Genomic DNA, 12,646 nt, shown 5'->3' on the forward strand with positions numbered 1-12,646 from the left:
CTGTGTCAGACTATGTCATTGTGTCAATAATAACAACTTTGTTGTTGTATGTCTTTCAGGCTGTATGGCCATGCTCCAGAAGTATTTTCTCCTGATGTTTCGCCCACATCTATGGCAGGCATCCTCAGAGCCACACAGCCCTAAAGACATACAACAACCCTGTGATCCCGGCCATGAAAGCCTTCGACAACACAATAATAATAATAATAATAATAATAATAATAATAATAATAATAATAACTTTATTTTTATACCCCACCTCTACCTCCCCAAAGGGAACTCAGGGCGGCTTACATGGGGCCAAGCCCGATTAAAAACAATAGCAATATAAAACACAGCAATAGACAAAAACATGCACAATTAAAAAATTTAAACATTAGCCAATAAAAAACAAGAACTAATAAAAACATGGATTAAAACGGAGAGATTGTAAAAGTAGACTGGGTAAGGTGCACCATATAAATATTGTAAACACGAGATGACTGATAAAGTGCTGCAAATTCTTGGAAGTGCAAATTGGGATGGGAAGAGACCCTGTGCCTATATCGAGTTGACAAAGGTAAAAAGTGCAACTAATAACAACTTTATTTTTGTATCCCGCCTCCATCTCCCTGAAGGGACTGGGGGTGACTTACATGGGAATATCTCCAGAACATAGTTAAAATGTGACACAGTTAAAATTCATAAACAACATCATAAAGCAATATAAGTTTGCCCATGCCTGCTGTTCTCGGAAGGACTGGCGTTTTCCAACCAGGTGGGAACAGGACCTGGCGAAGGGAGGAGGAAGGCGGAGGAGATGCTCCTCTTGGCTCCGTGCCACCTGGGAGGAGGAGGAGGAGGAGGAGGAGGAGGAGGAGGAGGAGGAGGAGGAGGAGGAGGAGGCAGCCCTGGGCTGGCTCTCCTTGGCATGGCCCTGACGGAGAGAGAGAGAGAGAGAGCGAGCAGCTATAAAGCACCTGCAGCCCAGCCCAGGCCACTTCAGAGGCGCTCGCTCACTCGCTCACCTGCTCGGAAGGTGCGCACAGAGAGACGGGGAGCGCACCTTTCCACTGATGAAAGGATCAAGTTCTCCAGGCCAGGACACGATGGTGAACACGCGGCCCGGCTTCTTCTCCCTCGCAGCCGCTCTCTGCGTCCTGCTGGAAGAAGGTACAGTCGTTTCACAGGGACCCGTGTTGTGTGCCTCCACATACGTGTTGCCAGGAGGCATAGGCACCCTTCCACACAGCCGTATAACCCAGAACATCAAGGCGGACAATCCACAACATCCAGTTCAGTGTGGATTTCATAGAGCTGTGCGGAAGGGGCTTATCTTTTTCCCTTCCTTTGCAACCTGCATGTCAGCCGGCTTGGAGAGCAAGTAGTAGTGCAATAGTGTGGATGGAGCTGGAGAGCAGCAACTGCTAAGAGGTCCCAGGTCTCCCAGCTCTGTCTTGGGCGAATTGAACAGGGCAGAGGAGGAGGCGTGCACACATCTCCTTTGTGTGCACAAATGCACACAAATGCAACGGTGATATTACAACCCTCCCCTTTTCTTCCGTCATGCATTCAGGGGAACCGTGCTGAAGAATATTCCCGGTCTCGCTCCCCTTTGTCCCCTTTGCGGACGGCCACATACATGCTGCAAAAAGCGCTGGGGTGCAAAACACAAACGTACACATAAACACACATTCTGCGTGTTTTATGTCTTTGCAATGTTAATCATTAAGTTTAGAGCATCTATAAAACTTCAGACGTGGAAATGGCTGTAAGATTAATCACCGTGTTGACATCCATATTCCTTGTGAAGCTTCCAAATGCCTTCATCGCCCTGAACAGGCCAAGTGTTTGGAAGAGGAGGCGGACCACACAGACAGCATGGCATGCTCCGCTTTGAAATTAAATGGATGGTTTCCCTACACTCGCAAACTCTCAGTTTTTGAAGCTGCAGGAAGCTTGGTATTTGCAGGAGGGACATTATTCTGCTAGAGCACATTTGGGTCTGGTTCAGGTGTGGGCAAACTAAGACCCGGGGGCCAGATGCGACTCCCTGGGCACTTACCTCAGGCCCTCTTTGCTTTCCTGTCCTTTTGGCATAAGGATGGCCCACCACATGCTTATGCCAAAAATATGGAGGAGGAAGGCACGTAGCAGCCGAGAGCCCCTGGAGCGCTCTCAGGCACTGCGAGTCTCATCCTCCTCCCGGAATACGGACAGTGTGAGCAACCCCGTCCTTATGCCAAGAGGATGGCTCGGGGAAGGCACACGGTGGCTGAGAGCCCTCCGGAGCACTCTCAGCCACTACGAGTCTCATCCTACTCCCGGCATACGGACATGTGAGCGATCCCATCCTTATGCCAAGAGGATGGCTCGGGGAAGGCACACGGTGGCTGAGAGCCCTCCAGAGCATACCTGTGCCCTACAATTGAAACCTACCTCATGGGATGAACACAGTAGGGTGCCGTTTCCTAAGTGGGTGGCTCAGTAGTATTTAATGCATGGGTGAAGTGGGAAGTCCTCTTCTCCTTTATTTCCGGCCTCCTGTTTTCCTCCTTCCGCAGGTCTCGGCTTCCTTCCCGCAGAATCCGACCTGGCCCTGGCCGGCAGCAGGCACTTGAGGACAAAGCGATGCTCTTGCATCAACTGGGAGGACAAGGAGTGCATTTACTTCTGCCATCTTGATATCATCTGGATCGACACACCAGGGTGAGTGGAATAATAATAATAATAATAATAATAATAATAATAATAATAATAATAATAATAATAATAATATGTGGCTACAGCACAAAACAGACAAATAAACCACAACACGATTAAAATACCTGTAACAAATAAAGATAAATCAGATAAGAATGAGGATTTGCGAAATTTGGCGATGGAAATGTTTGAGAGCGTTTGGGGATGTTTAGTGCATGGCGGCAACTGTGGTGGACTCACTGGCACCGGCTGCATGGTCCCCATCCATGTGTGCTTGTAAACAAACCTTGCTCTTGGAAAGCTTGCTCAGCCACTGGCTCACTAATCAAGCAAAGAGGGTTAATTGGATTGCTTTCTTGTTTTATATCAGCCATGCCGTTCCCTATGGCCTGGGAAACCCACCAAAGCGGCAGAAGAGAGCACTTGCCCGATGCCAATGCTCACGGGCAAAGGACAGCGTCTGTGCAGACTTTTGCAGTGACAAGGCGTGGTAAGTGCTAGGATGTAGACCGTTGTTGTTGTTGTTGTTGTTGTTGTTGTTGTTGTTGTGTGTCTTTACATTGTTCCCGACTTATGGTAATTCGGAGGCAAACCTTTTTTTAAATGCTGTGTGTGTTTAATTCTGTTTTAATGTTTGCATTATTTTATATTTCAAATTGTATGCTGATGCTTTGATGTCAAGCTGCTTTGAGTCCCCTTCAGGGAGATGAAGTAATAATAATAATAATAATAATAATAATAATAATAATAATAATAATAATAATAATAACAACCTATTGTTGGGTTTTCATGATACAGAGAAGGTAAAGAATGTAGGTTTTCAGAGCTCCGTTCCATGCACATTAAGGGCTTCCTTCCACATGCCTTTGTGGAAGTTTGTTGTCAGGCTGCTATCATTTGCTTTGAAGTGCATTGAATGGTCAGTGCCGTGCAGCCTTAGAAAACCTTGCAGAGTCAAAGGTGGCTATAAAGGTTCCCAAGGACAAGGCTGTGCTTTTTTCCTCTATACAAACGTTATAGATAGTTTATTTAATCTATCCATACCTCACAACCTCTGAGGATGCCTGCCATAGATGTGGGCGAAACGTCAGGAGAGAATACTTCTGGAACATGGCCACAAAGCCCGAAAGACATACAACAACCCAGTTTATTTAATGCTTAGGCCATAGGTCTTTCACATATAGGACAGAGAAATAAATACATAAGACTCTATTGCCATGTCAGAAATGAATCTTGAATTAATTTGGATTAATTCTATGCAAATAATCCAAATTTACTTAGCAGGTACTAGCAGGTACATTTCTTATATGAGAAGTTAATCTATAGTGTCATAGATAGATAGATAGATAGATAGATAGATAGATAGATAGATAGATAGATAGATAGATAGATAGAGTCATATTTTGAGTCAAGTTAAGAAACAACACCTTGTTTGCCATCTTAGGAATTTCAAGAAACCCCGGCTGCCAACAAACATGCGGATTCTGGAGAAGCTTCTCCGGGGCTGGAGCAGGAAGACCCACAAACACAACTTCTGACCGCTCAGGTAAAGCTCATAGAATCGCAGCATTGAAACACACGGGGGGGAAAAGCACTACCCCAACCACGAAAAAGCTCTATTTGCCACAACACACTGCCCAGGACAGAGTCGTTTGCCAGGCTTTGTTCTTGAGTGAGGTTTTTTTGTATCACAGAATCCTAGAGTTGAGCCTTTGACTGTTTTGGAAAGCCCACTTCCACAACAATCGCGCAAGGCAATTGCGTGAGGTATTGAGCATTTTCCCTTTTTATTTTGCAGAAGACATGCTCCTTCGGTTGCCTTTTTAACCAGAAGGCAGTAAAAACATTCCAAGGCAAGAGGTCCTTCAATGAAAGAAGAGCCTCAAGAGGACACAGCAACCATTCCTGCGATATCAAAGAGGCTTCTGAGTACGAAGGGTGGGAGGCAAGACCAGTGAAGATGATGAAATGGAACCCGATGGAAAGGCAAAGGCGACAAAACGGTCCCCTCAATATTCTTGATGCCATGCTGAAGATGACCTGACCTCGGGATGTTCGTTGGATTGGAGGACCTTTATCTTCTCAGGTGCCAAAAGGACTCCTTCGCTGGTCTCCTTGTCAAGGGCTGACCTTTGGGAAGGAGCAATATAGCGATGCACAACTTCTGTTGTTCGGTTCCGAGTGAGTGTGTCATTGCCGTACGCCTCTGCCTCGGGATCTGGCCAAGTTACTTTAAGAGTGCAATTTTCTATTCTGTGTCGATTCATTTGTATCCCCTGTTACCCTCATGGAAGTGTGCCAATGGCTGCAACCTTAGTGCATCTATCTTCCACAAGGCAGATGTCCATGAGCATTGGTGGTCACTCAATTGCATTTGATATGGCCGTTCGGATCCAGCCCCCTGGACATAAGAGTGGAACAAGTGATGTGGGCCCATGCGTAGAAATCCAGCTGTATGAAATATTTGGTTAAATGCAAACTTAATGCTAAGGGAGGAAACTAGATTTCCTTATGGCCAAAAAAAAATGGCACACAGCACTGCCAAAGGCCTCAGGATCTGTGAAACTTATATATCTTTCATAAGCTTCTCTATCCACAATGCTCTGCTGTTCACTGTTCGCTGAGATGCAGCAGCCCATTGTGTGGATGTAAATGTATATGTGTAAATATTTATTTATTTTCTAACCTTTTTTAAACTGTAAAGCACAAATGTTAATTTGTAATAAATGAAAAACACAAATGGGTTATTCCAGTGCCTGATGCAAAAGTATGAAGCAGGAGTGCTGCAAGTGGAAGCGGGAAATGAGACTAGAATGCAGTGGGACTAGAGTTGTGCGCGGAATTCGTTTATCCCTTTTCTTTCATTACTTCGGAAGCACGAAACGGGAAGCCCCCCCCCCTTACGAAAATCAGCTCGACACGAAAGCAAACTGGAGTCGATCCCGGCTCCAAGCCTGCATTCGCCTGCAGCCGAGCACCTACCAGAACTTGCCTCCTTGACTTGGAAAGAGAGAGCATGTGCAGCGTGCAGGCCCAGAAATGACACACGCCTGCCAGTACCTGCAGCTGAGCACCTCTTACTATAGAGTAAGAAACACAACTTGCCTCCTTGACTTGGAAAGAGTGTGTTGTGTGTGGAATGCAGGCCCAGAAAGTACACACACCTGCCAGTTCCTGCAGCTGAGCACCTCTTACTATAGAGTAAGAAACAGAACTTGCCTCCTTGACTTGTAAAGAGAGAGCGTGTGTAGCATGCAGGCCCAGGAAGCACGCACGCCTGCCAGTACCTGCAGCCGAGCACATCTTACTCTAGAGCAGGGGTTCTCAACCCGTGGGTCCTCAGGTGTATTGGCCTACAACTCCCAGAAATCCCAGCCTGTTTACCAGCTGTTAGGATTTCTGGGAGCTGAAGGCCAAAACATCTGGGGAACCATTGCTCTAGAATAAGAAATTGAACTTGCCTCCTGCTTGGAAAGAGAGAGCTGTGTGGCATGCAGGCCCAGAAAGCACGTGGCTGCCAGTGCCTGCAGCCGAGCGCCTCCTCTAGAGTAGAAACAGCAGGTCCGAAGAAGCCTCCTTAAAGTGTATACCGGGAAGGGGAGCCTGAGTGAGAAGTCCCTCCCCCCATAATGGTTCGATCGAAAACTGATCTTTCCAGCCCCTGGAGCAAAAACAGATGTCTGCTCTCCCGATTTCAGGAGGCCCCCAAAAATGGATTGGTGCCTGCACTGAAAGCCAGGACACGAAATAGGTCAAGATTTACCCCGAATACACAATGCTAATATCTAGAATGTATATGTACAATAGTTGTTAATGATCTATTCACAGATTGCGTTACTATGGACTCATTAAAATTATATATATAGGAATAATGGGAGCTGCAATCCAAAACACGTGGAGGGAGGGCTGAAGTTGGCCCAGGCCTGGAGTAGAGGTAATCAGGCCAAAGAAGTCCATTCTGTGTTCCATTTAGCAAGAACGCATTCACCGCTCAGGGCTTATATCTCACCTGGCAAGATGTTATAAACTAATCAGTTGCATGGTGAAGATACAAACACAGAAACATACCCAGATAAAGTCCAAGATTTAGATGGACTCCACCCAGGCATCACCTGGGCCACACCTGTCCTTATAGCACTGGCCTGCGGTGCCGACATCCCCCTTCCGTGTGCTGGGGAGGGGACGTGTTCCCGCAGGAACCGCCGGACACGCCAATCCCTTCCCACAGAAGAAGAGGGGTGACAAGGTCAGGAGGTCAGCCCAAAGCGTTCCTCCTCCTCCTCCTCCTCCTCCTCCGCTCCCAAACAGAAAATCCCTCCGTCCAACTCTCTTCCTCGGACTCACCAACTTTCCTCCAGTGACTTTGCAACCTTTCAAACCCATTGAAGGAGGACCAGTATCTTATCTTCGGTCCTGATTGAGATAAAGAGTTATTTATGGGCACCTTAGCGATTCCGACTTCTCAAGAAACGGCCTCCTCCCAACCTGCAAAGTTACTGTTTACACACCTTGGGGGTCACCCTTTGGGTTGCACACTGAAGAATTTACATTTCTTTTGCAAGGCTGAATGTTGCAATTAGCCACCCTGATTAGCTCTGAATAGCCTGGCTGCTTCCTGCCTGGGGGAATTCCCCTGTTTTCTGAGTGTTGCTCTTTACTGTCCTGATTCTAGAGTTTTTAAAATACCGGTAGCCAGTTTTTGTTCATGGTTTCCTCCTTCCTCTTGAAACGGTCCACGCTAAAATCAGGACAGTAAATAAAGAACAACACTCAGAAAAAAACAAATACAAATAGGAAGAGGACTGTTATCGAAGGCTTTCATGGCTGGAATCACTGGGTCACTGTGCGTTTTCCGGGCTGTATGGCCATGTTCCAGAAGCATTCACTCCTGAAGTTTCACCCACATCTATGACAGGCATCCTCAGAGGTTGGGAGGTCTGTTGGAAATGTCATATGTTGAAGGCTTTCATGGCCGGAATCACTGGGTTGCTGTGAGTCTTTCAGGCTATCTGAGTTTTCTGGGTTGTCTGGTCATGTTCCAGCAGCATTCTCTCCTGACATTTCACCCACATCTATGGAGGTTGTGAGGTCTTCTGGAAATGCCATATGTTGTTATTCTCATAAATCCAAACTGTTTGCATGGAACCAGGACATCCACATGGCCCTGAGGTTGCTACCAGCAGGTCCCAGCTCTTTATTGATTACATTCTGCTAAAATGATATTGAGGTTCTCCAGCTTGTAAGGACTGACAACAGCGAGACCACAGACCAGCAAATCAGCACAGTTGTGCAAGTGGAAAAGCATTGTGTAATGGGGTAACTCAGGCTACAATGTAGCTTCTATTGATGAACATGCAACTGATGTAGAATTAGTGGCTTTGTGTGATAAAGTCCTTGGTATCACAAACCATCTCCTTGCCATGCTTGTAGAGTCCAGACAGCTGCGTTGCATGGCCTATCACCCCCTCTATTCATTTCTGCAATGGTTGCACAACATCTGAGCATTCTTTGTTGGTTTCCTCCCTCCTTCCCACAACTTGGCTTAGCAGAAGCCCTGGCAGGATTTAGGTTGTGTCACAACTTACCAAGGCCTAGTCTGGGAAGATATTCAAAATGTCACAGCTGAGCCTTGGATTGTGGGAAACGCATAGTTTCTCCAGAAGGCACTTCCGCCACTGAGGACATAACCACAGCTGCTCCTCGCGTCTGGATTAGAGGTGTGGAGTCTTACCCTTCACTGTCATTATAATGTATTAGTCCCAGGCCAGACCCATCCTACTCTCCGAAGCCTTTAATGGCACTACTTAAGATTCATCTTTGTACCTAAAGTGGAGCGAGAGGAATGGCTCTCTAGCTTAATATGGACGGTTTCATCACATTTTAAATTTTGTTATTGCATTTTCAGAATCTGGAAAGATGGGTTTCGGAATAGAAGTCACAGAAATTGGTTGGTAGATTCTGTAACTAGCAATTCAAAGGGTAGCATTTGCAAGTTCTGATGGTCTTCTTTACTGTTTATATCAGGCATGGTCCAACTTGGGCCTCCCTCCAGGTGTTTGGACTTCAACTCCCATCATTCTTAACAGCCTCAGGCCCCTTCCTTTCCCACTCAGCCACTTAAGCCAGTGTCCCTTACTGGTGACCTATCAGCAGGTGGCAACATATATAAGGAGGACGAAAGAATCCATCTTCCTCTCTCCTGTGTCTCAGTCCGAGTATCTGCCTGCGTTGTATGCGATTATCTGATCTCTTAAGCTGCTGAGAGGGAAAAGGAAAGGGCCTGAGGCTGTGAGGAATGGTGGGAGTTGGAGTCCAAAACACCTGGAGGGAGGGCCCAAGTTAGCCTATGCCTGGACTAGAAGGTAAAAAAATGTTATAACACTCAAAAATAAAGAACAAATAGGCCAAAAAGGCCTGTACTAAAACTGAGTATCCTGCTGATGGTTTCAGCTGAAAAGCTTGCTTCCAAGCACCTGAGGGCAAGATCCAAGCAGATACACTGGTGGGTATTAATGAGATCTCAGAGGAAAACGCAGCTACTTGCAACCAGCAAAAATGTGCCGGAGCCTAAGCTGATAATGGCTTGGAAGAATTCTGGGTTAGGGAATTATTCCAAGAAATAATTATCTCCCAACAGAGTCATCACCAAAAAATCACGGCATCGAAGGCAGGGAAACACTTACAGGCTTGTTCCTGAGGGCAGGTCTCACCGAGGGAGAAGGGAGGTGGAAAGCGAAGGAACACAGAGCGAGAAATGGCTGCGCCTATTGCGTCTCGCCATGGCTGCTGGCCAACAATTCCTCGGTTGAGTCACAAGAATGCCTGGCTTATGCTTCAGGATAGATTTCATCAATAGGAGCCAATGGGTGGATTAGCGGCAATGCTAGTGTGCATGTGTGTGCATGTGTGTGTCACATGCGAGAAGGGTTAAGTGAAGGTGTGAGAGAAGGAGACAGAAGGTGAGAGCGTCTGGCCGAACATCTTGAATCAGAAAGAGAAAGTGTGCCTGGTTGGACTTAGATCAAGCAAAGGATCAGAATGGTCTTTGCATATTATTTTGCCCTGTGGTTCACCTTAAAGAAGAACAAAGGGAGCTTGGAAAGACGGCTCTTCTGGAGGAGGAGACCATGTGTCCTTCCATGGATTCTCAGGCTAAACGTGTGCATCATTCTCAAAACCAGGAATCAGGCCATGACGGTGGGTGTCTCTTAATAGGCTCCAAAAGAAGAGTGATCAACCGCTTGAGTGAGCGCATAATCACATACAACGCAGGCAGATACTCACACTGAGTCACACAGGAGAGAGGAAGATGGATTATTTCATCCTCCTTATCTATGTATCCACCTGCTGATGGGTCATCAGTAAGGGACACTGGCTTAAGCGGCTGAGGGGGAAAGGAAGGGGCCTGAGGCTGTTAGGAATGGTGGGAGTTGGAGTCCAAAACACCTGGAGGGAGGGCCCAAGTTTGCCCAGACCTGATATACAGCAAGGGATTGGATTGGATTGGGTGGCCCTTGTGGTCTCTTTCAATTACGATTCTATTATTCTAATCCTCCATCGGATCTCGACTGGCACCCCACTAGAACATTAAGCATGTTAAATGAATGTGCAAATCTGCAATGACTTCTAGTTTGGCTGTTAGTGATGGGAAGCCGGGATGATCTCTGCTTGGGCTGCCTTATGCACCTCTCACTCCAGCAAAAGGCAATGTTGGCTGTGCGACAGTTTCTGTGAGAGGTTCTAGCCCGAAGTATCTTGGCAACTCGACCCCAGTAATCACAGCAATAAAAGAAGATGTTTCCCTCTCACGTGTCTCATGCAATCATCAGAACGAAGTATGGAAAACACCTTTGATGTCATTGTGGTGATCTACCTGACAAAGGAATATTCTGAGTCAGACATGGATACTCTGAGTCAGACACGGCTTTCTAATTTGGCTCCTTTCCTAGATACCTTCAGGATGGTATTAAGGAGCACGGATGGCCCACCATGGAGCCTTAGATGGCAAAGACCTCGTCTTCTCAACGAGTAATGAACCTCGCTGGTTACTTTTGCCTTCAAGTACTTTCTGATTTATGGCAACCCTACGCCAAACCTTTCATGAACCAACTTCTTGGCCGTTTCCTTGGAGGCTGAGACAGTGTGACCGACCCAAGGTAGCTCAATGGGTTTCCTTCCACGGCTGAGTAGGGATTCAAGCCACAGTCCACCAGTGTCCTAATCCAATGTACAATTATAGAAAGGATCTTGTGAGAGCAAATTTCTTTTCAAATTGAGGCTATGACCACCAATGGCTGTAGATACATGCAAGGAGTAGGACGATGGCCCCCACATACATTCCACAGGTTGTAATGGAACAGCTGAGGCTCCTTCCCTTCAGCTAATGATCGGTTCTGCTGCAAGTGAGCTCATCTCTCTCTGAGCCAGGTCTCCCCGGCATCTTTGGGTTTGGTAGTGCGGTAATTTGGAAAAGTCGGCAATTTCCCTCCATTGCAATAAAAGAGAAACATGGCTTTCATTTATCTGAAGAGATGTTCCATCATGAAAGGAGCCACCCAATGAAAGAGCGGCCTGATATCCCAGCGTATAATTAACTGACAACAGCAGGAGCCATAAAGTATGATTAGCGCTTCTCCCTGGGGGAGGCTTTGGGTGCGCTGCACCAGGGAGCAGTTGCAAAGGGCGGCAAAGGGAAACCAAAACCATGGAAACTCTAGCAACTCCTATGGGACAAAATGGCTCAAGCGACTGAGGTTCCTTAGCCCTGGTTTCTTCCACACTGCACAGCTATCACACTTTGATACCACTTTCACAACCATGGCTCCATCCTTGGAGTTTTGTAGTTTTGTGGGACTCCCACCATTCCTAACAGCCTAAGTCCCCTTCTCCCCCCCCCCCCCAGCCAAGAATAAAAACCCCACAAAATTAACTAACCTAAAGTTCCTCAAAGAGGACAAGAGCAAAGTGGACACAAGGCCCGGAGGCTGCTCCCTTGAAGTCCTCAAGCCCTGTACTTTCATTCGAGTGCTCCCTCTTAACTAAAAAATGGTGTACGTATGTCAAAGCAAAACCTGACCTGAGCAACAGCTCTTCATTTAAAATTCTCTTATGTTGGGACACTCTTAAATTGAGGTTCCACTGTACATTATCAGCCATGGAGTGAAGAGGCAGAAGCGTCCTTTTCTTCTGCCTCCTGTGCTCATTCCCACCTTTCTTGCTCTCTTTCCCGCCCTCTCTCTTTTCATGAAGCTAAACAGTCCGGGGATAAAAACCACCTGAAATCAACTAGCCCAGACTTCCTCAAAGCAGACAAGAGCAAAGCGGACAGATAGCAATCTCCTCCCCAAAGCAGACAAGAGCACGAGGCCTGGAGGCTGCTCCCTTGAAGCCCTCAAACCCTGGACTCTCGTGCTCACTCTTAACTCAAAATGTTGCTTGCATGTCAAAGTGAAACCCGGGCCGTGTGACTGAGGAGAGCGGTTGATGACAGGGTGACTTGTGGAGGTCTTTCACTTGAAGTCACCTTGAGAGCAATTAACAACATATGGGAATGGTGTTGACTAGTCTCCCTACATGCGCCTGCCCTCCTTGCAAGAGATGCAAAACACATGATTTCACAAAAGTAATCTAAGAGTGCCACCTGGTGGATTGATCAGAAAAATCCTATTATTGGTCCTGGTAGTAGCAAAAGCGGCCACCAGGCGTCAAAATCCAGATGTGTGGCGGCTGTTTAATGGGAAGAGAAAGCATGGACTTTTGGCATCTGCGTCTTGCATTCTTCCCATTTAGTCTGGACTCACATTTTCAACATCGGTTACAATTCCGTGCTCCTGGATATAAGCCACACTGAACTCCATGAGACATAAGTTGTGAATACTGATTCACAACACTGTACGGCCAGTCTGTTTTACAATAAAAATATATAGATTTATACATATTGAAAGTGGGAGACCTTCCCCCTCAT

At 46.7% G+C, this 12,646-nt stretch overlaps 1 long non-coding RNA gene across 1 annotated transcript; it reads right to left on the minus strand.

Annotated features, from left to right (window-relative positions):
• Nucleotides 1-222: 222 nt before the first annotated feature.
• On the minus strand, nt 223-10,433 carry LOC103280978 (uncharacterized). The gene is made up of 4 exons (XR_507542.3): nt 9,366-10,433; nt 2,419-2,670; nt 1,008-1,142; nt 223-916 (listed from the first exon to the last, which is right to left on the minus strand). It is a non-coding gene; the product is annotated as an uncharacterized LOC103280978 (long non-coding RNA).
• Between the last annotated feature and the right edge of the window lie 2,213 nt (nt 10,434-12,646).

This window comes from Anolis carolinensis, unplaced genomic scaffold (genome assembly GCF_035594765.1).
Source record: "Anolis carolinensis isolate JA03-04 unplaced genomic scaffold, rAnoCar3.1.pri scaffold_10, whole genome shotgun sequence".
NCBI lineage: Eukaryota > Metazoa > Chordata > Lepidosauria > Squamata > Dactyloidae > Anolis > Anolis carolinensis.